Source organism: Anabrus simplex, chromosome 1 (genome assembly GCF_040414725.1).
Source record: "Anabrus simplex isolate iqAnaSimp1 chromosome 1, ASM4041472v1, whole genome shotgun sequence".
NCBI lineage: Eukaryota > Metazoa > Arthropoda > Insecta > Orthoptera > Tettigoniidae > Anabrus > Anabrus simplex.
In genome coordinates this window covers 239,831,388-239,859,254 of record NC_090265.1, presented here as the reverse complement: position 1 = coordinate 239,859,254, position 27,867 = coordinate 239,831,388, and the positions used below count along the sequence as shown (strand labels likewise).

The window sequence follows — 27,867 nt, the reverse complement described above, 5'->3', positions numbered from 1 at the left end:
AGCCAAGAATAACTGCCGAGAGGATTCGTCGTGCTGACCACATGACACCTCGTAATCTGCAGGCCTTCGTGCTGAGCAGTGATCACTTGGTAGACCACGGTCCTTCAAGGGCTGTAGTGCCATGGGGTTTTGTTTGGGTGTTTTTTGTTATGTGGTACTTTTTGATAGGACCAATAACATAAGCATTTAAAAATTAATTTTGGCCGTTTCCCCTAATCTACCATTTCATCCAGCGTGAATACAATTATTTATACCCTATAGTGCCTTATTCCCTGACTTTACATACCGATTTTCATTCAGTTATGTTCGCCCATATGATCGTGGTTCGGCGTTGATATGGACTTGGCAACAAAAACCGATGTTCATGAATATCTCTGTTATCACAGACGGTACGGTAAAATGCATAAGACAGCAGTTACCGGAAATTTAATTATATATAATTTTAGTTATGTAGTATTAATAACATAGAAATTTGAAAACTAAATTTTTAAGCCTTCCCCTAAACTACCATTTCACTTAGCGTGAATACAATTATTTACAGCTTCCGTCCGTGGTAGCGTGGCATGGGATTATGGAAATTACCAGACGATTAATCTGGAGTCTTTCATCTCGCAAGGTTCCTGGACACATCCAGCATCCGGACTCTTCTGGAAGGACCGACGCAGATATACAGGGTTATTCACCTAACATGTTACACAGAAATAACTTCTAAACCATTAAAAATATCAGCATTCTGTTTTCATATTCGTAAATGGTACCCTGGGCCTTGTAAAATAACGTGCTACTTAGTCTCATGGGGTTATTAATAACCGATATATTGATACTAACTCCATATTTTTTAATAGAATGGCACTAATTCATACAGATGGCCTAAAAGATCAACTGCGTACAAGTTCAAATATGTATTTTCAAAATCGGACAATTACTTTTTGAGATATAAATAAGAACAGCATGCGCGGTTTTGCTGCCGCATCAGACGGCGTGAAGTCGCGCAAGGACATACTGAGGCGCAAGCTGTTACCTGGCCTTGATTCCAGCCACAGAACGGATACCAGGCATGTACTGTAAACATAATGTGATGTACCGTAACATACCCTGGATGTGCAACGTTATTGTATGACTGGCGAACACACAACGGGGAATGGAGATTCAAGTTGTATTGTTCTGTTTTGACATGTAATAAGTTGCGCTCAGTTTAGCGTTTTTTCTCACGGATGGGAATGATTTGGAAAGGAAGTCGGGCGTGGCGTATCACAAGGGCACCTACCCGGTATTTGCCTGGTGTTAAACATGGGACACCATGAAAATCACTTTCAGGTTGGGCGAAGCAGGACTCGAACCTACGCTCTCCCGAATGCCCGCTACTACAGTCGCGCTGGAGCTCTGCGGATATTAATGCGTGTAAAATAAAACATAAATAATAGTGTTGCTGCCATCTCACCACGATCAGCTCTGACCATTTGCTTTTCTAGAAGGAGGTCTTGCGGTGTTTTGTGTTATGTTTATTTCTCAACTCATAGAGTAGTATGAACTGTACACTAAAACCAGTGACAATTATAGATTTCGTTATGTTTCTTTCAAGGTAAAGTACTTATTTTATTCCTTTTAAACACATCAACCCTTTCTATCCTGTCATGTGTTCGTCTGTCATACACACTTTGCAAACCCATCACATGTGTACAAGGTGCTTACATGCCTGGTATCCATTCTGTGGCTGAACTCACTCCCACATGCTGTTCTTACTTATATCTCAAAAAGTAATTGTCCGATTTTGAAAATACTTACATATTTGAACTTGTACGCAGATGAACTTTTAAATCAGCTGTATGAACTTATGCCGTTCCATTTAAAAATACGGAGTTAGTATCAATATCTCGGTTGTTAATCACCCCATGAGACTGAGTAGAACGTTATTTTTACAAGACCCTGCATACCATTTACGAATATGAAAACAGAATGCTGATATCTTTAATGGTTTAGAAGTTATTTCCGTGTAACATGTTAGGTGAATAACCCTGTATATTAGGGTTGCAGTTGGTGACTGCCAGTGCTGTGAAGCGTGTGAACTGCCGTGATTGTCGGAATAGCATGCTACAGTGCGGACTGACGGTGAAGGAGAGTACGTGGAGCCGTGCGACGCGGGACCTTGTGTTGCAGTGATGGGACATTCGATTCATTTTACTGAATCGATTCATTTGATTCCGTTCACGTTACTGAATCGATACAGTGATCCGATTCACGGCACATTTGTCACCGCTCCTACTGCATCTGTGTAGTATGTGCTGGTAAGACAGCAGCAACAGCATTCAGTGCTCGCAGCTGCCATCTGGTCTTCATACTATGAACTCCTTTCTTAGCAAAAAATGCTAGTCACTCTAATACATCGAAGGTTTCCGGGGACGCAGGGTGGGAAAGGTTAGGATTAGGAAGGTAGCAGCCATGACCTGAATTAAAGTACAGTCCCAGCATTTCCTGGTGTGAAAATGGGGAAACTACGGAAAACCATCTTAACGGCTGCAGACGGTGGGATTCGAACCCACCATCCCCCGAATGCAAGCGCATAGCTACGCGATACTAACCGCACGACAACTCGCTCAGTCATTTTTGAAAATATGTATTTTTCTATCAGCTGAGGATTTTTTAAATTGTCATATTTTGTACAGGCTACTCGAGATGTACAGTAGCCCGCTGGTTCATTATTGTTTCTGTCCACTTAATATGATTGAAGTCTTGTGCAACGATGTGACATATGAACTGAGAGAATACTGAGCCGTTCTTCCCAACATAAAACGGGTACTTTTGAGTGGTCATGAGCATGACTCATAGTCATAGGGCAGGCTAGAGTAGAGTTTAATTGTCAAATGTCAACTAAGTTATAATACTAAGATTCATTAAACTAATCAATAGTATAACCTAATAGCCTACCTACTTACTAGCTACTTCAGAATTATGTTTTGACTACCTTTTTAGCACTGCAAATAAATCCATCTATTATTTAAACCTCCCTGTAAGAAGAGGACAGTGATTGCAAATGGGTATTATTTTCAAATGAGCTGAGCTCAAGAATCCATTATAGTATACGATTCTTTCAGTGTGCTGTACCATGGCTCACTGTATGTCTCGCTGCTGCGAAAGCTCGGCTCTCAGCCAGTGTCCAACTGTCCAGTGTGCCGATAAGGAGCCGTGTATCTTGTGTCTCACTGAGCCGTGCTCGTTCACGATTCTTTCGGTGTGCCATGGCTCACTGTATGTCTCGCTGCAGCGGAAGCTCGGCTCTCCGCCGCGTGTCCAGTGAGCCGATAAGGAGCCGTGTGTATCTTGTGTCTCACTGAGCCACACTCGTTCACGATTCTTTCGATGTGCCATGATTCACTGTCTCGCTGCAGCGGAAGCTCGGCTCCCCGTCAACGTCCAGTGAGTGCGCCACTCAGCACTGTCCGCTGGGAGTAAGCTGAATCGTGTGACGTGAGCTCGCCGTTCCTGTGAATCGATTCACTCGGACACTTGAATGAATCGATACACTGCTTCGAATTATGCATCCAGTAGCCAACACTATTGTGTTGAATTTAAAACTGTGTAGTGTGAGAACAAGTGAGAAACTAAGGGAGGGAGAGAGAGAGAGAGAGAGCGGTTGCGAACTGTGTAAGTGTGTGTTATGAGCGAAAGTTGTGTGTAGTCCTGTGTAGTTTAGTGTTTAGCTAATAAATGTTAGAAATAGGACTCTACAAGTTCAGTTCTCATTTATTTACCCTGCCAATACTGTACCAGGAAAAGATGTTTATCTTAGAGGCGCTTGACACTAAATTGATGAGCATGGACTATATCTTAGGGTGTGGCTTAAAACATTGGAGTTGGTACAGAGAGGGGTATAGTTCATCGAACTTAGAGATTTTTTTGATAATCTGAGTTTATTAATCATTGAAAACAAGTTAATATCACCTTCATAAAGTAGAATTGAAGTGTCGTGGCCGGTTGGCAACTCCGGGTCCTGGGATGGCACTGGATACGGCTTGGGTAGTAACCACGCCCGCCTGGATGTGAAGTTCTGGAATTTCTCGAAGTTCTGGAATTTCTTGAAGTTCTGGAATTTCTCGAAGTTCTGGACGCACACGTTCCGGGGTTCGCTTTTTAAGACGTGATTCACGTGCAAGTCCCTGTACGGCACTCCGTTTATTTGTGGCACTGTTAAACAGATATGACCTTTCAATGATTGCATCCACTCGTACAATGAAATGTGACAAGTGTTACTAAATCCTTAATTCAGACACTTCATTGAGTCGAAAATGTTCCTAAACAGTCACTTGAAAAACAGGATGATTACATTAAATATTTGACCTTGGTGGAATTAATGTATAAAATGTTAAGTTCGTGACGTGAGCTTACTAACACAGGCACGGTAAACTAGAATGTTCCATAGGATTTACGTTTATAGTCACCACAGTTCTTAATGCACAGTGTATGAAGTTTCAGAACACATTGGCACATTTGCAATAAGCTTAGTAAATGAAATAGCACTCGGAAAATGTCTTATTCCGTCGATAAGCAAAGTAAATAATAATTAAAGAAAAATGGTACTTGGAAAAAAAGTCTAACTCCATAAATTGTGAGTTCACTTATAACGCTGTAAAGTTCTATGTTCCCTCGGAACATGGCATGTGTATTCTAAGTTGTCACAGTCTATTATGTTGACACGAGCCTAAGCACAAGTCCTGATGCAGTACTCGGAATGTATTTCATATTTTCACAATCGAACGCAATGTTTAAAAATACCTTAAGTTCCACAGTTTGTCATAAGACATAAGTTCAGTGTGGTACTTGGAAGGAAAATCATACCATTCACACGAAAGTTTACGTTGACACAGCTTGTCATAGAACACAAGTCCAACTTACACACTCGGAGAATTTCTATGTTCCTGAAATTGATCCTCGAAAGCACAAGTTCGAAATATAAGTTCAAACGTGGTACTTGCAGAAGTCACGACACTCGCGAGAATTCTAAGTTCCTTCAATAGTCACTGGATAAGAAAGTCCCAACGCGACACTTGAAGAAAATGACAAAGTCCCAACGCGGCACTTGAAGGAAATGACAAAGTCCCAACGCGGCACTTGAAGAAAATGACAAAGTCCCAACGCGGCACTTGAAGAAAATGACAAAGTCCCAACGCGGCACTTGAAGAAAATGACAAAGTCCCGACGCGGCACTTGAAGAAAATGACAAAGTCCCGACGCGGCACTTGAAGAAAATGACAAAGTCCCGACGCGGCACTTGAAGAAAATGACAAAGTCCCGACGCGGCACTTGAAGAAAATGACAAAGTCCCGACGCGGCACTTGAAGAAAATGACAAAGTCCCGACGCGGCACTTGAAGAAAATGACAAAGTCCCGACGCGGCACTTGAAGAAAATGACAAAGTCCCGACGCGGCACTTGAAGAAAATGACAAAGTCCCGACGCGGCACTTGAAGAAAATGACAAAGTCCCGACGCGGCACTTGAAGAAAATGACAAAGTCCCGACGCGGCACTTTAAGAAAATGACAAAGTCCCGACGCGGCACTTTAAGAAAGTAACAAACTTCTAACACTCGGATTTCAAAGACTTTTCCAACTATAGGTTCGGTCTGCACTCACAGCGCTCCTCCGGTCACCCGTGCTGCAGAGACGGTGGAGTGACAGATACTGAATTTGTAGTCCGGGTCGTCCTCCTTGTATACCCGATTGTGGGGAAGTATCTAGAACATGGGTATTATCGACCCTTATAACTCTTAAAGTATACGGTGGATTTCCCTGACATGTTGACAGGTTGCGTCCATTATAATGATCTTTACGATGGCAGTGTCAAAATAGCTATATTTTAACGCAAAAGAGACTTTTGCAGGTAGGCTGGAACACGACCGTATATGGTCATGTAGATGACACCTGAGGCGGCTACGTCACTCGCTGCGTACGTCATTGAGTTCGGCGGGCTGCATATCTTCCGCCTCGCGCGAAGTTCCTTAAACATACTTCGAACTTCACTTCCGTAGCGGCGTTCCCGGTAGAATACGTATATAAAAATATATGTATGTAAATGACACTTCTCCTGGCACACATTGCCAGACGAGCCAGAAAATTGAAATTCTGAAAAATAATAGCTTTAAGCCTGTAACCGACGAGAAAATTCCAAGATGTTCAAATGTTTAATATTTTACCGTGAAAAGTACGGAAATGAGAGTGCGCACCTTCGTTTCGAGGTAATTGGTGGCTATACAGTAAATCGTATCACAAAGCGAATAACATAGTCGTACCTAACATGAAGAGATCTACAAATTTGGTCCTGTGATGTTTTTTCGTATCTCCATTACTTTAACGTTAAATGGAACTGTACCTGAAAAATAAAGCAATGTGTGAAAACTGTAGCCTAAATGTCAGCCTATTCAATTTTTTTCTAACTCAGTCCAACACATACATACGGGGGATACGAAAACATGTCATAGGGCCAACCATGTAGATCGCTAAACGAGGTGTCTTATGACGTAATCGGTTTGTCGATATGCCATACTGCTGATAACGGTACATGACAAAAACGCTTCTCGGCCTCTTGGCTAAAATCAAAGTATAGACTCACTGGAAGAGATCATGTGTAGTGGAGCTCCGCGATCTCAACATCTTTTCTCGTGTTCTGTGCAGTGTTCATGGGTATCAAGAAGTATTTGTGCATTTTTTTGGTGTGGTGGTGGTGCGAACATGTTATCTTAGGAGTCTGCGGCTTATTTTAATTGATTTGGGGGCATATTTTGGTTTAATTTTACTGCCCTAAGTGCCTCGATATTGGGTTTTGATACAATTGCTCCATAGATAACTTACTTTTTTTCTTTTGCTATTTTGCTTAACGTCGCACCGGCACAGATATGTCTTATGGCGACGATGGGACAGGAAAGGTCTAGGAAGCGGAAGGAAGCGGCCGTGGCCTTAATTAAGGTACAGCCCCGGGATTTGCCTGGTGTGAAAATGGGAAACCACGGAAAACCATCTTCAGGGCTGCCGACAGTGGGGCTCGAACCCACTATCTCCCGATTATTGGATACTGGCCGCACTTAAGCGACTGCAGATATCGAGCTCGGTGAGATAACTTACTAAGAGTATATTTTGGTTCCTAACCTTCCCCTAACAACCACTCACTCGCTAAATTTTCTTGGTCCATAGATACTATTAAGTAGATATATAAAACCACTGTTCCATTAAGGCGTTTCTAAAGCAACATATCTTCGCCTACTGGTGGGAGCAGTGTCCAGTACCGTTCGTTCCCCTTCTCCGCACCGAAAGGCGCCTACCACCGCTTCCCCCTACGACGACTTAATTTCACAAAGGCTGGCTGTTGCGTGGGCTTAGTACGCACGAGCGGGCTACTGCGGATAGTCGAGTCTCAACGCGCGCCGTGTTTGTGTTCGTTCGTATTGAGTAGTTATGTTATTATTCATGCTTAAAAGAAAATCAAATCTCTATGAAAACACGAGAAAGGCCAAAAGTCAAAGATTGCAACGTGAAAACGAATCTCAACAAGATAGAGAAAGTCGTCTTGTCGATTGAGGTAATTCTTGTGTAGGTCGAATCACACCAAATTCAAACGAAATGACTATAAAATAATTATAAATGCTGATCGGCGACCTTCAAGAGAGCACAGAGGTCGCCATAATGAACTGACAACAAACGAAGTATCTGTGTTACTGGTAAATCAAGATTGTGGTAAACGGGACATAGTACTTCGCAGACATGACAATAGATACACACAAGTATGAAGGATGAGTTCTCCATCTAATCATTACTTTATTTTACATAGTGTCATATTAATTACATGAAAGGACAGTACCGGTTTCGACCTGTATATAGGCCATCTTCAGCTGTTGAAGAACCTGTTTAATAGCGACTATACAGAATAAATACTACTAAAATTAAAATTAAACAAGAACGCCATTAAAATAAACACGAATGCCACTATTCTAAAAATACTTAAGGTTAAGATATATATGGTACAGTTTTGGGGATTAGAGGGCTTTTCCCTGGCTCCATGATTTCTACGTATTTCAAAAATTGTATTTGCTGAGCTTGGATAAAATTCTAAGAGTATATCAAGAATCACTGACATTCTGATGTCAAGTTCGAATACCTATGTTAAATGCCAACACTATGTCCAACGGTTTTATGAGATGCTTCAAAGAGCATTGTTGGGCAGCAAATATGTGGGGATGCCTTTGCTGGCAGGACCTAGTGTTTACAGTGCACTATGTCTTCTGGTATAAGTTCGAGCAATTTTGTTACTTTCATAGATCTGTCTCTGTCTTATCCTTGGCTTTGACAATATGAAAGTGACCGAGGTATGAGCGATGCTAGTAATGCCAGTCCTTATGCGGCCTGTCCCTGCTATGAATGGTGTGAAAATGTTGCTCATAGGGTCAGTTGGTGTATGCATTTCAGTGGGCTTGGCAGACTGATATGTTATAGCAACTCTGGCTCGGTGAGGAATGTAACGGGAAACTACCTCACTCCTCATTTCTCTAGTACGCCTCTTCAGTGATGCCTAGGCCATCTATGACAGCTGATGGCAGAGCTGTTGAGGATCCCACCAGCGGAATCGCTGACGGACTGAACATACATACAAGTATGTGGGGACGTCGTATTCATTAGAATAAGAGGTTCAGTAACCTGTTTACAGATACGTAGCTTATTCTCAGACTATATCAATTCTGTAAAATATGTTAGTGAATGCCACTATACTAGAAAACGTTAAGATATATACATATGGTACAGTTTTCGGGTTAAAGGGCTTTTATCCTGGCCCCATGATTTCTACATATTTCAAAATTTATATTTGTTGAGGTTGAAAGTGGATGCAATTCCTAGAGTTTATCGATTCGGCTCCTCCAAAGGGGTCAGTTACCTTTCCGACTCGGCTCCTCCAAGGAGCACTCGTCCGATTCGGCTCCTCCAAAGTGGCCCGTGAGGTTAGCAATGCCCTCGTACGTAAGAGTATGAGGTAATAACCTCACCTAGCGGTCAAAAACACACCACGTTGGCCAGTGAAGTTATCATTGCCCTCGTACGTATGCGTATGACGTCGTAACCTCACCTAGGGGTGTCAAAAGTGCCCCAGATCATTCCCTGACCAACTAGGTCCCTCCAATGGAGTCTATGAGGTTAGGCTTGCTCTCGTATGCATGGTTAAGCCGATTCAGCGCCCATTCTTTTTTGGAACATACATAGCTCATCTACTTATGGATACTGTAGAATGGCAGAAGCATGATTTGCCCCGTGCACACATTTTGATGTGGTTAGACACGGAAATAAGACCACAGCAAATTGATGATGTTATTCGAGCAGAATTGCCAGACCGATAAGTTGAACCACGACTCTTTGATGTTGTAAAATTCCACATAGTACACGGCCCATGTGGCCTTTACAATCCTCAATCTCCGTGTGTGAAGAACGGTACTTGCAGTAAAATATTTCTTAAATCTTTCAGTACAGAAACTGATACCAACTTTCACGTAATGGGTTTCTAAATAACAGTGTATTTACGTGCACGCTAGAGTGAATACCTGCTGGTGGTGATTATTGTTTTGTCAATTTGTTTTACGTAGCACTGACACAGATAGGTCTTAGGGCGACGATGGGATAGTAAAGACCTAGGAGTACTTTCATTAAGGTACAGCCCCAGCATTAGCCTGGTGTGAAAATTGGAAACCACGGAAAATGAGGGCTGCCGACAGTGGGATTCGGATCCACTATCTCCCGGATGCAAGCTCACAGCTGCAATCATCCTCTCTTAGCACTAATCAGAAGGGTACAAGAAACAGGCTCCACACGTCGAAGAATGAAGGTATCGTCAAAGGAGAGGAGAGGGTCATGACGGGCGTGAAAATATGATTCCCTAAGCCTCATAATCTCCGCAGCTAATGGAGCATGTTTGAAGACATTCAGAAAACTACTTGTCGATTATGAAAGTAATGAGACCTCTTTTAAATATCCATGACTCTAATATAAGGTGTACCGGGCGAGTTGGCCGTGCGTTTATGGGCGCACAGCTGTGAGCTCGCAATCGGGAGATAGTGGGTTCGAACCCCAATGTCGTCAGTTCCGAAGGTGGTTTTCGTAGTTTCCCATTTCACACCAGGCAAATGCTGGGACTGTACCTTAATTACGGCCACTGCCACTTCCTTCCTATTCCTATGCCTTTCCTGTCCCAACGTCGCCGTAAGACCTATCTGTGTCGGTGCGACGTAAAGCAAATAGCAAGAAAATAGGTGTATTAAACAGTGTTCTATTTCAATAAAGAAAGAAAGAAGGAAAGAAACTTCCTACCTTATATCGGCAGATACTGCCATTTTGGAACATTATTGCAACTTTCATTAAGAACCCCTTGGTAACATTTCTAAAAGTGAAAAGAGATATTTATATCTGTAAACGGCTTATGAGTTATTTGAGGCGAACATCGTAGCTGGGTACACAATATAAACCGAATTGTTTTATATATGGTGATCAAGATTAGGAGTGACTGTACAATAACTAATAAAGCAATCATAATGCTGAATCAATTTATTAAAATCTCTGGGAATCTTTCCTTTTGAATTTGCTACACTTTTACAATATTTTCAAAATGTCAAGTTTTTTTTTAAGATCTTTAATTTCTTCAATAAGTTCCTTCGGCTCTTTAGTTACTTTCTGCGGCTCTTCAGTTACTTTCTGCGTCGTCTCAGTTACTCTCTGCGTCTTCTCAGTTACTTCCTCCGGCTCTTCAGTTTCTTTCTTCTCCTCAGTTTTATGTTTCTGATTGTAGTGTCTGTTGCAGCCATATCCGTGTGGCCAATTATGTCCAAATCGTTGGAAACTGTAAGGCCACCGGAACTGAGGAGGATGCTCGCCATTAGAATGGACTGAACTAATCAGACAGACCAGCACCACCAGCAGAAGACACAGCACCTGCAGTCATAAAAATAAGAACATTAACTATCCAAGAAGTGAATGCAACATCGTAAACAAACAGCACGGTGGCAGCACGTGAAATGCATTAACCATTTCTCTGACAGGGGTGATATTTTTTTCACATTATTTCCCGTTTTGCTTACATACGAGGCAGCCCGATGATAGTCTAAAAATATGAGTTTTAACTATTGGCAGTTACATGGCCAATCATAAATCCATTGTTGAGGCAAAAGCGAATGTTTCGATAGATAAAGGTGCGCGAGACAAACGAGCAGTGTAGTGGTAAACAAGAAAGAGGGGAGGCGAGCACTTCTACCTGTGCCTGAGATAGCGCGTGAAGGAGCGAGGATGAAGGGAGCAAGGTTCAACGAACATAGCTCGCCTCGCCTGTGAGAAGCGAAGTTCGGTCATAACCATACTCGACAAATATGAACCGAGCATAGAGCGTTTCTTGCACGACGCTAGTATATACATGTTATAAACGAAACAGGAAGCACTACATCAGAAAGAAGTTACAAATTCCCTGACAAATTGTGCGCTTGTAATTTGGAAATAGACTACTTCTTTAGATCACTGAACGAAATCATCACTAATCCACTAGCATAAGATCGTATTACTCAAGATGCAACCCAACAGGCCGTGTGGACCTCCGACGATTTTCGTACCTTCGTTGGTACTGGATAAGTAGTAGGAGGCTTTGTACCTTGGAAGTAGTGGCATTGCACAAATTCTGACAGCATATTTGAATACAGTAGGCTGCCAGTATTCTCTTTCCTCCTTGGGTCTCCCAGAAAGAGATCGAGAAAGAAGACGAAGGGGCCTGCTCAGATTTTAGATCATATATTAATTTGGAATTATGTTGTGCCAGCCTTCCGCCGACTTCATTGGAATATCTTTCTCCTTCAAGCCCACAGGAGAGTACCATGACTTCTCCTTCTAATTCTAGATATTTTGGATAGTGATGGAAGCTGGGAGCTGGGTGACTATTACCCAGCTCTAATTAAAGGTAATTTTTCCCTGTCTTGATGAACGAATTCTTCCCAGCTGAACATGTCAGGGAAGAACTGCGGTCATGTGACCAATACTCCAAAGAGTTTCGGTGCACCCATGGATTTTGACTCCCTCCAGGCGTTTCTATATATATATATATATATATATTTTTTTTTGCTTTACGTCGCACCGACACAGATAGGTCTTATGGCGACGATGGGACAAGGAAGGGCTAGGAGTGGGAAGGAAGCGGCCGTAGCCTTGATTAAGGTACAGCCCCAGCATTTGCCTGGTGTGAAAATGGGAAACCACGGAAAACCATTTTCAGGGCTGCCGACAGTGGGGTTCGAACCTACTATCTCCCGAATACTGGATACTGGCCGCACTTAAGCGACTGCAGCTATCGAGCTCGGTCCTCCAGGCGTTTCAATAGGATATATTTTTATTTCTATAAGTTCCTATATTTTCTCTTTCTTGGCCGTATTATGTTTCTTGTATTTTCTAGTATGCTCACCTATGCATGTGATGTAGACAGACGGTGGTGTGCAGTCGATACCAGCGTGCTAACAGTTTCCACACATCCCGTAAGTCGACATTCAATCATAACGGACTAAGGTATGCCCAAATTGTTGATAACTGTAACACCTCATCGAAGCCAGAATATACGATGGAAAGGCTAGGCGGTACGAAATAATTTGTTTCCTTCCGGCTCTGACTGCGAGGCTAATGTTAAGATGAAAGCACCCTTGTCGAACAACTTATCACTGACACGCCTACATTTAGACGTGCATGGAAAACCATGGCCCATATTGGGCTCTATGTGCCACAAGTTCTTTTGTTAATTACAGTGGTCAATGGAATATAAGGAAGAATTATGAACATAAGGCCTTTCATAACAGATTGGATGTAGTAGCTTGGTATAAAAGGCAGCATACTGACATGTCTAAGCATTATGAAATATTTGGAAATATTTTCTGAACAGAGATTTAGGAAAGTTTATAGTGGAAATGCAAGAGTGTGGGAATTGCAGGAACGACCAAGGAAAATATGTCTGAAGGTGTTGAGTAGGAGGGTGGGAGTAAGAATGTGGAGAACGGAAGCAAAAGTATATTGTGGTGGTTGTGATTATTTATATTATTATTATTATTATTATTATTATTATTATTATTATTATTATTTATTGCGCTTTGACGGCCGCATTGGCAACTGTAGTCGATTTCTGCCCGGTCTTCTATGATGTTTTATGTTTTTTCCTTTCTGTTCTTCCAGTATATTTTCATTCTGCCTGATCTTCTTTTTAGTTCGTCTTCTGAAAATAGCCTGTTGGTTGTGTTTTCTCTTTTATCATTTTTTGGTAGGAATCTGACTGTGCTATTCTTCAGTTTATTTACTTTGTTTGATTTATTCTTTAAATCCTTCAGTCTTATGTCTGATTCTTTTCATGGCTCCTTTTATTTCTTTTATCCAGACAGGTTTATTTTTTTTTCCAAAGTTTCTCCAGAATTCTGCGTATTAACCTGTCTCCAGGTGTTCTCAACAGATGACCAAATAATGATATTCTCTTCTCTCTTATGGAATCCGTCATACGTTCTATTTCCTGATATACTGTTGCATTTGGGATGATACGCAATTCTTCTTCTTTTTGGTACTTCTTATTAATGCATGTTCTTACTATTCTTATTTCAGTATTTAAAATTTTGTCTATGTTATTCTTTTGCCTTAGTTTAAAAATGTTTCGCTTCCATAACTTATTTCAGGTTGGACTACTACCTTATAATGTTTCAATTTCGTATTTATTGACAAACATTTCTTGTTGTATGTATTTATAGTTCCTTTTTTGCTCTGGATAATTTATTCGTTCTCTCTGTCCAAGAAATATTTAAATTTAATTTTTATGTTATACTTTCTCCGAGGTATTTAAATTGTTTTTCGATTTCTATTTAATTCCCACATATCAGAACACTGCTTATTGAAAGGGGATCTAGTGCAATTTCTTGTAGCCTCCGTGTCTTAGACGGCAGCGCGTCGGTCTCTCACCGCTGGGTTCCATGGTTCAAATCTCGGTTACTCCATGTGAGATTTGTGCTGGACAAAACGGAGGCGGGACAATTTTTTCTCCGTGTACTCCGGTTTTCTCTCTCATATTCATTCTAGCAACACTCTCCACTCTCAGTTCAATAAATCTGTCATTAATCATTTCCCCAGAGGAGTGCGACAGGCTTCGGTATCCGGCACAATTCCTATCTTCGCCGCAAGATGGGGTTATTTCATCCCTGAAACGGTCACTGACTTGGAAACAGGTTGTAGGTTTTCATTTTCTATTGCCATTATTTTAGGTTATTTTTTCAAATTAAATTCTTAATCCTATTTCTCCAGCTGTAGTTTGGAGAGTTGTGATTTGATTCCGAGCTTCATTAAGGGTATTAGCTAGTAGTGCCAGATCTGCAAATCTTAAGCAGTTTATGGTTATTTTATCTTTAGTATGTCCAATTTTTATAATTTTGTTATTCTCTTTACACCATTCTTTCATCACGTATTTCAGAGTACAATTAACAAAAGTGCTGATAATACACCACTGGCTTAGCCTGTTCTGATTGTGAGTACTTCGGATAATTCTCCTCCAAACTTCACTTTTGATTTAGTATACGTTAATGTTAAGCTTATCATTTTAACTAATTTAGGATGTAATCCATAATTTCGTAATATTGTATATAATAATTATATTGATTTTACGCATCACTAACCACTTCTACAGTATTCGGGGATGCTGAGGTGCCTGAATTCTGTGTCACAGGAGTTCATTTATGTCGCCGGCCTGAGCTGAGATCGAACCTGCTTACTTTGGATCAGAAGATCAGCACTCTAACGACTGAACCACATATGTTGTTGATTACTGTTTTACCCCGAAGTACAACTACCCGTAGATAACTCCTTAACATTAATTGCACGAGGAAATGGAATGTCTGATTTTTGAAGAATAAAGGTATCGAATGATGAAAGGGGAAGTGCAGAAAAATGAATGGTTTCGCAGGCCCTGCGTACTTTATACTGTCCGTACCGAACGAGAACAAGTTTTGACCAAGAGAGGTCTGATGGGACAGACAGATGTGAGGAACCTGACACAAGTAAGAAAGAGCAATGTCAGACTAAAGTAGAGGCCACGTGGTCTCAGTTGGAGAGCACCCGGAGATCACTCCCTAGAATATCTCAATGTGTGTCTATGGCTGCTCGTGTAGGGATACTTCGCCCTCTGTGTGAGAGATCTTCTTCTGACTATGTTGCCCTATTAAAACACATTCTACTTTACGTCGAACCGACACAGATAGGTCTTATGGCGACGATTTTATAGAAAAGGGCTAAGAGTGGGAAGGAAGCGGCCGTGACCTTATTTAAGGGACAGTCCCAGCCTTTGCCTGCTGTGAAAATGGGAAAACACGGGAAACCATCTTCAGGGCTGCCGACAGTGGGGTTCGCCGACTCCCTCCCGGATGCAAGCTCACAGCTGCTCGCCACTAACCACACGGCCAACTCGCCCGGTAAAACACATGTTGTGTTTTAAGATGAAATTGTTCAAATTCATTGTATGAACGTTTAGAGACTCTCGTTGTTTCTTGATAAAATGTTCGCGCTTTCTGAGCAGTGCAGTGATTTATTTGAGAAAGAACCTACATGAACTCACTTGATTAAGTCAACAATCTTCGAATAGCATCTGAACGTCTACCTTTCAAAGCAGTGATATCACATTATTCCAGACCGAGCGAATTAGCTACGTGGTTTGGCCGTGTAGCTATAAACTTGTGTTCGGGAGATGGTGAGTTTGAACCCCAGTGTCAGCAGCCCTGAAGATGGTTTGGCGTACTTTCCCTCTTTACACCATGTAAATGTACCTTACAAGGCCACATTCTCTGTCTTCTCAGTGCTAGCCCTTTCGTATCCCATCGTCGCCGTATGACCTGTCTCAATAGATGCAACGTAAAATAAAAAGCATAAGAAACTCATTAATGACAGTGGGTTTACATGTTATGCAAGCTGTAGTACGAACGTAATTTTGGACTAGAGTTGGATAGTAGCCCGCTAGGGAATGATGTGTTTTGCCACTATGGTTGGATTTGAAACAATTTCGTTATTGAAATACAAAAGAGAATAATATCCTAATTTCTTCATTAAACGGTGGTTCGTTCAGTATGCAGAGTGCTTCACTCCTTATACTTTATTAGTGCCAGCGATAAAGAGTATAACTGCATTTCAGGACAGACGTTTGAAGTTTTGAAACCAAATACAGTATTAACTGCAGCGGGTTTGAAGTTAATAGACCTACATCAACATATTTCACAAAATCGTATTTTCATTCTTTAATACAGCAAACTATTGATTATCTGGGTTAATGCAGACTGAACGGATAATGCAAACTACACGTGTTCTTACTGGAAACCGTGCATTTACTGAATTTTAAAGACCACTATATTATATGTAGCTTGCCGGAAACTCGCAACTTATTAACAAAATTATATTTAGAAACACACTGTATTTCGTATGACTTACGTCATACTGTTCAAATTTAAATTAGTAACTTGTACTAGGAACACCCGATATAACGTGACTTATGCTGTGTCGGAAATAATCGTTCAGTATTTTCTGTTTTTAATTCTCATTTTTCCTTCATTTTCCGGATAGCCATCGGTACAGTCAAACAAATTTTGTGCGGCGTAATTCGGTAACAGATCACTGCATTTCAGTTGTTGGTGTGCGTGATAACTCTTCTACTTCTTCGAGTCCTGATTATTGTTATTATTATTATTATTTTTATTATTATTACTGGTTTTACGTCCCACCAATTCTAACATTTTTATGGTGGTGGTGGAATAGGACTGAGAAGGGATCGTCCATGGCCTTAATTAAAGTACAGCACCAGCATTTGTCTGGTATGAATTGGAAAACCACTGAAGACCATCTTCATGGTTGCCGACAGTGGGAGCTTCGAACCTCTTATTTCTCTATCCCGGTGTCAATACATGTGTTTAGTAGTACAGCAATGTATTTTACATATAAGATAATGCGATAACCTCCACCTAACACAAGAATAACGATACATTTCATTAAAACAACGTTTTATATCAGAACAAAGAAAGCACACCATCTTTAAGTTTGTAGACATGGAATTTCGCCGAGTCAGAAAAGAAGGTGAAATTATTGAAATTTAGCAGAGAACATTGACCCGCTACTTCAATTCTCGCTCGTGAACAGACGAGTTATTTTTCTGATGATGCGGAGCAAGTTCTCTGAGAAACATAAAGAATTTCACCTTGTTCGTTGGCGCAACAGCTTATTTTCATGTCTACAGTGGCGAGCTGCGAAGTCATCAGCCTAAACCCTCAAAATTATTAACCTCAAACATGGATGTTTGTGGAGAGCGACCACAGTTAAGATTAGATAAAGTACGGAACACAAAATTCAGAGACATAATGGAGGTAGAGAAAAATGTGTTGGATGTTCTTGAAGAAAGAAAATTGCTTGAATAGATGGAAAGGATGAAAGATAACAGAATTTCCATTATGATGCTGGACTGTAAAGCTGAGAGCAACGGGAAATGGGGAATGACTAGGTAACAGTGTGTGAATGGTGTTCGACGGAGTAAGAGAAGTACAGCATACAGTTCAATGGGTTTTAAAAATACTACTGTACTGTTCAACATTACTAATGAAAAATGCAAGAAATTTTATTATAACGAAAGGAACATGATAAAAAAAATGTAGGAAAACAAGGTGAATGGAAATAAACACTGAGGACTATTAACTTCAGTGCGGTTGGAACAGAAGGACGACAGGAATGAATAAGAAGATGCACAGTGTTCAGTAAAGAGCAGTTTATCAACTTACCACTGAAAGCTTCATGTTGAAATTAAGATGTAATACGCTGCACCTTCCTGCGAGCTGCAGTTTATATAGCAATACTGCACAATTACCTCCACGAAATCCACACGTGTTTTTTCTAACGCACGCAAGCTTCGTGACTTTGACACTTGTGAGGTTTCCACGTGAGATCTGGTGCTCAGAGGCAGGAGCAAGGAAATTTTCCTGGAATGTATTTTACTGCGTGTCTAAAGCCTGGATGACTGACTCATTTTTATCATATGTTTCCGTAGGATTATCAGAAAACTTCCGTATAAAGAAAACGAGATTTAATGTTTAAGCATGTCTTACCAGACAAAGTAGGGTTCCCCATACTGCGAAAAGCGTAAAATTAAGCAATTTCCTCAATTTTGTCGAAAGTTGATAAGCTGAGTCTTGGATACGTTTATCGAAGTAAAAAGACAACAAATTTCGAAATCACTTTCGTCCTAAATGTAGTTCCGGGAAACAGTATAAAATTGCTTCTTTCATTACCCGTTTTTTAATTTATTAAAATTCTAGCCAAATTAGTCTAACTTATTTACATAATTATTTCTGTATCATGTTCCTTGGTTCAATACACTCAGGTCTTTTCCGATTTTTGAAATATGTCCACACCGAATGTAATTAAAAGGGCTTAAGTAAGATTCTGCATTTTCTCACACTAGCGCTCGTAGTGGTGCTTAAGTGAAACAATGCATTGACTCACACTAACGCTCGTAGTGGTAGAAAAAGGCAAACTTCTAATCTAATCGATCGGATAACGATTAAGAAAGGATTGTAATTTTTAGGAATAAATAAAGTATATATTCTCCTACTTAATAATATTTTATTCACCTAAAATTCGTAGCTCATATCCCTAGAATATTTTAAGCATTGAGTTGCTTGTCTTGAATGGCTAGAACTGAGGATTTTTCTAAATTTCTTTCCTCTCTTCTTTGTTTGTTAAATCACTAGCTCGGAGAATGACTGGAATCCAAATCATCATCATCATAATTAATATGGTATTTGTCTAGCTGTTCGAGAATTAGGTGTCCTCGGGCAACTTCTTCAGTTATTCGTTACCTGTGATTAGTACTACTGGATTTTGGACCCCTTTGGAAAACAAGGCATTATGAATCGAATCCACTGATTGTTTCTTGATTCATGGCCTTTTTCTTTATAATCATTCGTTTTAGAATATAGTCAGTGGATATATTTTGAAGTTTTAATTATCGTTCCATTTCGTTCCACCTTGTGTCATTGGAGGCCGATGACCTAGCTGTTAATCCCCGTTAAACAACAGTCATCATTATCACCGAAGGTGATGACCATGAGCATACCCTATAATTGTGTGATTTATTTATGCAATTTAGGCTCGAGTCAACAAATACAAAACTGACATTATCCCTACAAGGTATCGGAGTAACCCAAATCGGTGCGAAGAGCATCGGATGGCGAAGATTAAATATCTTGGGTCTACGATCATTGACGATGGCCAACTGATAGTAGAGATGAACGCGAGCTTTAATACAACCTGGAGGAAGTAACAAATGATGATGAGGCTACCTATTCGCCGGATGAAAGACCGTTTCACATCGAAGATCCACACACCATCGTTTGTCCTGTGACACTCCGCGGTATTGGCTGACTATGAAAGAGACGGGACGTCGATTTTTTTAAGTATAGGGGCGGATATACTCAGATGGTCAGCCTCTGTTACTAAATTGTATCCTGTTCCCAACGTAGAGGAAAGAAAAGGAATTGGCGTTGGCCCGATCTAGAAGAAAATGTGCAACTTTAGTGGTTTGGTAAAATGGCACGCCTATGTGGCCACGATCAAATCAAATAGAGACAGTAGAACCATGTTAAGCACATTCACTAGGCGGGGAGAACTATGCTGAGCAAGAAGAGCCATTACTGGACTGTAGATTTTTCGAGACGTCGGATTACCACACATAATAATAATAATAATAATAATAATAATAATAATAATAATAATAATAATAATAATAATAATAATAAAATAATAATAATGCTAATAATAATATTAATAGGAGAACATTTCTTCTACTGTTGTTTTATATGTTTTAAATAACGGCTAAGCGTATTTGCATTCATTATATATAGGACAAGTTGATAAGAAAGTCCGCTTCAAATATATCCTGATACGTTGAAGATATCCCAAACACCCAGCGAGTTGGCCGTGCGGTTTCGGGACGCGCAGCTGTGAACTTGCATTCGGGAGATAGTGGGTTCAAACCCCATTGTCGGAAGCCCTGAAGATTGTTTTCAGTGGTTTCCCATTTCCATACCAGGCAAATGCTGGGGCTGTATGTTAATTAAAGTCACGGCCGCTTCCTTTCCACTCCCAGCCCCTTCCTATGGCATCGTCGCCATAAGGCGTATCTATCTATGTCGGTGCGACGTAAAGCCAATTGTAAAAAAAAAAAAAAAAAAAAAAAAAAAAAAAAAAAAAAAAAAAAACAAAAAAAAAAAAAACCTATGTCAAACCTGACGAGTATGTTGGATGTTACTCTGCAGCGGGATGTCAGTGAAGGTATCCAGCTACAAAACAGGGTTGTGAAAGAAGGACACGGAAGATTTTATATTATTACATATTAGATGCGGCCTACTCGTGTTAAGTAAAGTGGTGGAAGTAGTAATGACTACCAAGTTGTCCTGCAAACAGTGGAGTGAGAAAAATATGTTAAGTTACAAGTATCCTGACAGATATGTTTAAAGGGAATAGTCAGGTATTTTGTGAGACTAAAAAGGTGAAGGTGAAGGTGACATTCTTGGGAAAGCGTATCTGAATCAAAATAAAAGATCAAAATGAGAGTTTCTAAGTGGATATGATCAGGAAAGTAATAGAAGATAAATGGTGGTACTGTTAAGAAATATATCTGTAAAGGTAAGACAAAAAGTTGTGTAAGGTGTTCCAAAGAGTAAAACATAGACAAACAAAACTTACGACAGAATTTTTCAAGAAGAGAATACTAGCAGGACATCATCAGAATATGGAGCGAAAAGTTAACTGAAGAGAAATGAGATAGATGATATTCGCTGTTAAATGAAGTATATGAGAATTAAGCTATAAGAAGTAAAGAAGGAAAAAAGAAGAGGAAAATCATTGCACTTTACCCAGTAAATGTATGGAACTGGCACACGTGATAGACTGTAAAGAAACAAACAGTATAAGTAGAATAGAAAATTAACTTGTATTTTATACTTCTGTTAAGTTATAGAGAATGAATAAAATCAGCGAGAAGAGCGAAACTATGAAACATTATGAAAATAATTAGGAAAAGGAAATCATGGGACGTAAAGACAAAGAAGATACATGCTGCTAGTAGTATGGTTGTGCATGAAGAGGTATCGTAGATTGGAACATTATAGCCGAGTGGTGTTGCCACCCATAATGGGTTAAAAATGCGATCACTGTTCGAATACCGCCCCTGCATGCGGGAGTTTTGAAATAAAAAACCGAAATCATTCGGATTGAAATAGAAAGTCGGAAGTAGTTAAGATTACGTACAGCTGGAGTCTATGATCGTGATACCAAGAGTCACTTCCAGCCAATTAACTCGTACCTTAAACTCTGTGATTAACAAGTTAAGAATTCATTAAGTTTGATTAGCCTAACTATTAAAATATTTAGGTAGAATTTGGGATATATAAACCTCACCATGAAGCTACAGCTCTGATCGATCTTAACCTACCAAGCGACCGATACTCGGCCCGAAGGCATGCAGATTACGAGGTGACGCGTGGTCAGCTTGATGAATCTTCTCGGCAGTTATTCTTGGCAATCTGGACTGGGGATACTATCTCCTAAATTGTTCACACATACGCTGAATGGATCTCGAGCAAGCCCCGAGATCCACGTAAAAATCCCTGAAAGGCCCGAAATCGAACCCGAGATCTCTGGATAAGAGGACTCTGGATCGCGAGGTCAGCACTTGTGATATATGTACTTCAGTTCTGTATAACATTTTGTTGTCTTTAGTGTTGTGGTGGGTTATCAGGGACCTTAAAATGAATATTACCACATAGAGAGGTGGCGTGTTTTACTGTCCTCTAAACTACTATTTACAGGTTACCAACCCGGCTGGAGGTCACGATCGTTAAGGCGTCAAATCTATATGGCCGACTCAATGGTTAGCCAGTTCGAGTCCCGCTGGTGAAAAAAAACATTTCACCATCAGACTGTTAACTGGCAGGGCAGGAGAGGTGGCAGTATACAATTTTTATTCACTACATTGTGTGCCAAAAGCCTCGATTAAATTCTAAACCTCTCCGCTGTTTTCATACAGTGCGAGGGCATATGGTGCTGTTAATGGTAATTCGTCCGTCGGATCGATACATTAAGCTTTAAGCAGACCGCTTGATATTATTCGACAGGAGTAAGCTATGCGGCGGCACCCGGTTTCACTCTCTCCCGTCGCCCATGGATGGACGTCAAATATAAGGGGCAGTCAAGTGAAAACCGAACACCCGCCATAACACACATTCCGGCCCGAAAGGTGGCAACACTGTTGTTACGTATCGATACTGTCATCGATGTTGTAGGAGAACTGCATAGTGACAACTCCTAGGTGCACACAGTTGTTTGGTTATGTTTTTGTTGGTGCGCTTACTGGTCTAGTTTGTTCGTCCAGTAGTAGAAATGAAGGCAAGCAAAGAAGAGCAGGACGATGCGCGCCCACTACAGGCTCTTTGAGCCATTACTCGTGATGTGATAGGGCGGATTGATGGCCTTATCCGGGAAAACCGACGAATCACGAATGAAGAAAGACTTCCGTGTAAGTCTGTTTCATTCGGACGAAGAAGTGCAAGAGTGGGTGCGGTTGTAGATCTGTCAGAGACCTACCTCTTTCTACAGAACTGGAACAGATCGTCTCGTCTCCCAGTGAGATAAATGTATTCACGCTATTGGTAATTACACTGACTGACAGAGCAAATGCAACACCAAGAAGGAGTGGTTCGAAAGGGATGAAAGTTGGGGAAAAAACAGAGACGGCACGGACGAATAATTGATGTTTATTTCAAACCTATATGCAGGTTACACAATGCGCACGGCATCGACTCAGTAGGATGTAGGGCCACCGCGAGCGGCGATGCACGCAGAAACACGTCGAGGTACAGAGTCAATAAGAGTGCGGATGGTGTCCTGAGGGATGGTTCTCCATTCTCTGTCAACCATTTGCCACAGTTGGTCGTCCGTACGAGGCTGGGGCAGAGTTTGCAAACGGCGTCCAATGAGATCCCACACGTGTTCGATTGGTGAGAGATCCGAAGAGTATGCTGGCCACGGAAGCATCTGAACACCTCGTAGAGCCTGTTGGGAGATGCGAGCAGTGTGTGGGCGGGCATTATCCTGCTGAAACAGAGCATTGGGCAGCCCCTGAAGGTACGGGAGTGTCACCGGCCGCAGCACATGCTGCACGTAGCGGTGGGCATTTAACGTGCCTTGAATACGCACTAGAGGTGACGTGGAATCATACGCAATAGCGCCCCAAACCATGATGCCGCGTTGTCTAGCGGTAGGGCGCTCCACAGTTACTGCCGGATTTGACCTTTCTCCACGCCGACGCCACACTCGTCTGCGGTGACTATCACTGACAGAACAGAAGCGTAACTCATCGGAGAACACGACGTTCCGCCATTCCCTCATCCAAGTCGCTCTAGCCCGGCACCATGCCAGGCGTGCACGTCTATGCTGTGGAGTCAATGGTAGTCTTCTGAGCGGACGCCGGGAGTGCAGGCCTCCTTCAACCAATCGACGGGAAATTGTTCTGGTCGATATTGGAACAGCCAGGGTGTCTTGCACATGCTGAAGAATGGCGGTTGACGTGGCGTGCGGGGCTGCCACCGCTTGGCGGCGGATGCGCCGATCCTCGCGTGCTGACGTCACTCGGGCTGCTCCTGGACCCCTCGCACGTGCCACATGTCCCTGCGCCAACCATCTTCGCCACAGGCGCTGCACCGTGGACACATCCCTATGGGTATCGGCTGCGATTTGACGAAGCGACCAACCTGCCCTTCTCAGCCCGATCACCATACCCCTCGTAAAGTCGTCTGTCTGCTGGAAATGCCTCCGTTGACGGCGGCCTGGCATTCTTAGCTATACACGTGTCCTGTGGCACACGACAACGCGTTCTACAATGACTGTCGGCTGAGAAATCACGGTACGAAGTGGGCCATTCGCCAACGCCGTGTCCCATTTATCGTTCGCTACGTGCGCAGCACAGCGGCGCATTTCACATCATGAGCATACCTCAGTGACGTCAGTCTACCCTGCAATTGGCATAAAGTTCTGACCACTCCTTCTTGGTGTTGCATTTGCTCTGTCAGTCAGTGTACATTCGAATAAAACCATCATTTCATTGCCCCTTGTAGAAAGGTGATCCGAACATGGTCTCGGACACTAGAGTACCGGGATTAAAATAATTCGATAAATATTAAATCATTCTGGTGAGGATTATAAAGGAGTTCACTCAGACTCATGTGAACAACTGAGGAACTGCCCAATATGACAGGCAGTGGTTCCGGTCACCAAAGCGAAACGATGAGGTTGAAGTTATCGTGATGCTGACCACATGGCACAAGAATATCTGCATGCTGGGGAGTTTCGTCTTGGTAGGTGCGGCAAGGTTTTTATATGATATCTCAAATTATCCTTTTTTTTAAATTGGCTTTATGTCGCACTGACACACATAGGTATTATTGCGAAAATAATTACACAATAAATATTCCATTAACATTACAATGTTCTTCTTATTGCATTCCCTTTGCCTCCTCACACCTATAAAATATTTTCCTAGTTGTCACCATTTTATTTTTATGAAAAAATAGGCCGAGGAACTACTTGTTCCTTTTTTATCACAACCGTTGTTCCTCTCTTACCACGCTCCTATCCAACCTCCCTCAGTCATCTCTTGTTCTTCTCGATGTCGACCGCACAGTATCCGCTTGCTTCTAAACACATACATACAGCATTTAAAATTAGCGCCTATGTCATCTGTCATGCATACATGCATGCGAAACCTATCCGAAGGATGGAGAACAGCTTGTCATTTCTTTAGATCGATAGGGCCCCCCGCCATCCTACTTTCTGCCACGGCTATCAGAGTGTGTAATTAACCCGTTTTAGAGTAACTTGCAAACTCGCCGTCAAAGTGTGTCCCAAGCTGATGTACATGAGCGCAAAAGGTTATTTGTAACATAAGAAAGACTTGAAAGGAAATGAGTTAACATACTTATTCACGTGGCAATCAGTTCTACTTTTAACAGAGGATCGTTTGTTGCTTTCCTACTACCTCATTAAGTTGTCATTAGAGCGTACGGTTATGTCTCTAGCGGGATATTTGTGTACATTAACTCACGAAGATGCCGCGTGAGTGCGCCGATATGTCCCCCCTCCCCACTTCCACACAGATGAGCCAGGATCGAACCTGCAAAGTTTGCGACGGAAGGCCAACGCCTCAATCGTTTGAGCCCTTCAGCCTGATAGGGTAAGGTAGGTGGTGGTATACAATTTCTAATTACTAGATTATGTGCCACCCGCCTGAGCCATTCAGCCTGGCATTGTAAGGTAGGTAATTGTATACATTTTTCTAATTACTAGATTGTGTGCCCAAAAATAGCCTTGATTAAATTTCAACCCTCTCCGCAGGGCTCATATGGAGTGAAGGCGTATAAATCTGTTGGTGGTGATTTGTCTGTCGAATGGAGACGTAAAGCCTTGAGCAGACCTCTCGATGCTCTTCGACAGGAAGGCTATGTGCCACTACCGGGTTTTACCCTCTCCGTTCCTACTATCATATATCATGCCATTCATTTCATCTTATCTTCCCTGATGAAGTTGACGTCAGGAAGGGCACCCGAATATAAAAATTCATCTCTTAACAAATTCATCTCAGCACAAACCTAACACCGTAGAGAAACGGGACAAGGAATGGACGCACGATAGGTTATAACGTCAAGCTCACTTAGCCAGCAGTCCGCACTTCAAATCACCCACACTATGACGTCACAGCTCTGTCAGGAGAAGGCCTGCGTGTTCGGTTGTGTCACTAGTCGAAGGGGGAGACGACGAAGAGCCTGTATGAGGTTCACTTACCGTTCGTAGCCAAGGTTAGGTTAACACACGTGTTAACCACACCTACAACTCACCTCAAAGGTAAACCAGTCTGAGGTTAAGTTAGCGTTCTTCGTAGAGAGGTTATGTTAACACGTCATAACCTCAAATACCAGTCACCTAACCGATTGGACTCCTCCATGGGGAGCCTGTGTTTGTGAGGCTAGGATAGCGTTCGTGCGGAAGGTTAGGTTACTCATCTGCAGCTCACCTAAACGATTTGTGGCTTCTCCATGGGCGCCCGATCGGCCCTCGGCTCCTCCGAAGGGGTCCGTCACCTTACCGACTCGGCTTTTCGAAGGGGCGCTCGTACTATTCGGCTCCTCCAAAGTGGCCCGTGAGGTTGGCAATGCCCTCGTACGTAAGGGTATGACGTAATAAACTCATCTAGCGGTCAAACACATTTCAGTTTGGCCAGTGAAGTTGTCATTGCCCTCGTACGTATGCGTATGACGTCGTAACCTCACCTAGGGGTGTCAAAAGTGCCCCTGATCATTCCCTGACCAACTAGGCCCTCCAATGGAGTCTATGAGCTTAGGCTTGCTCTCGTATGCATGCTTAAGCCGATTCAGCGCCCATTCTTTTTTGGAACATACATAGCTCATCTACTTATGGATACTGTAGAATGGCAGAAGCATGATTTGCCCCGTGCCCACATTTTGATATGGTTAGACACGAAAATAAGACCACAGGAAATTGATGATGTTATTCGAGCAGAATTGCCAGACCGATAAGATGATCCAGAACTCTTTGATGTTGTAAAATCCCACATAGTACACGGCCCATGTGGCCTTTACAATCCTCAATCTCCGTGTGTGAAGAACGGTACTTGTAGTAAAAGATATCTTAAATATTTCAGTACAGAAACTGATACCAACTTTCACGTAATGGGTTTCTAAATAACAGTGTATTTACGTGCACGCTAGAGTGAATACCTACTGGTGGTGATTATTGTTTTGTCAATTTGTTTTACGTAGCACTGACACAGATAGGTCTTATGGCGACGATGGGATAGTAAAGACCTAGGAGTACTTTCATTAAGGTACAGCCCCAGCATTTGCCTGGTGTGAAAATTGGAAACCACGGAAAATGAGGGCTGCCGACAGTGGGATTCGGATCCACTATCTCCCGGATGCAAGCTCACAGCTGCAATCATCCTCTCTTAACACTAATCAGAAGGGTACAAGAAAGAGGCTCCACACGTCGAAGAATGAAGGTATCGTCAAAGGAGAGGAGAGGGTCATGACGGGCGTGAAAATATGATTCCCTCATAATCTCCGCAGTTAATGGAGCATGTTTGAAGACATTCCGAAAACTACTTGTCGATTATGAAAGTAATGAGTAAATATCCATGACTCTAATATAAGGTGTACCGGGCGAGTTGGCCGTGCGGTTATGGGCGCACAGCTGTGAGCTCGCAATCGGGAGATAGTGGGTTCGAACCCCAATGTCGTCAGTTCCGAAGTTGGTTTTCCGTAGTTTCCCATTTCACACCAGGCAAATGCTGGGACTGAACCTTATTTACGGCCACTGCCTCTTCCTTCCCATTCCTAGGCCTTTCCTGTCCCAACGTCGCCATAAGACCTATCTGTGTCGGTGCGACGTAAAGCAAATAGCAAGAAAATAGGTGTATTAAACAGTGTTCTATTTCAATAAAGAAAGAAAGAAAAAAGGAAAGAAAGAAACTTCCTACCTTATATCGGCAGATACTGCCATTTTGGAACATTATTGCAAGTTTCATTAAGAACCCCTTGGTAACATTTCTAAAAGTGAAAAGAGATATTTATATCTGTAAACGGCTTATGAGTTATTTGAGGCGAACATCGTAGCTGGTTACACAATATAAACCGAATTGTTTCATATATGGTGATCAAGATTAGGAGTGACTGTACAATAACTAATAAAGCAATCA

The 27,867-nt window shown here is 41.9% G+C and overlaps 1 long non-coding RNA gene across 1 annotated transcript; it reads right to left on the bottom strand.

The window, feature by feature from the left end:
• Positions 1–10,553: 10,553 nt before the first annotated feature.
• LOC136886275 (uncharacterized) lies at positions 10,554–18,004 on the bottom strand. Its single transcript, XR_010861753.2, has 2 exons — positions 17,822–18,004; positions 10,554–10,952 (listed from the first exon to the last, which is right to left on the bottom strand). It is a non-coding gene; the product is annotated as an uncharacterized lncRNA (long non-coding RNA).
• Between the last annotated feature and the right edge of the window lie 9,863 nt (positions 18,005–27,867).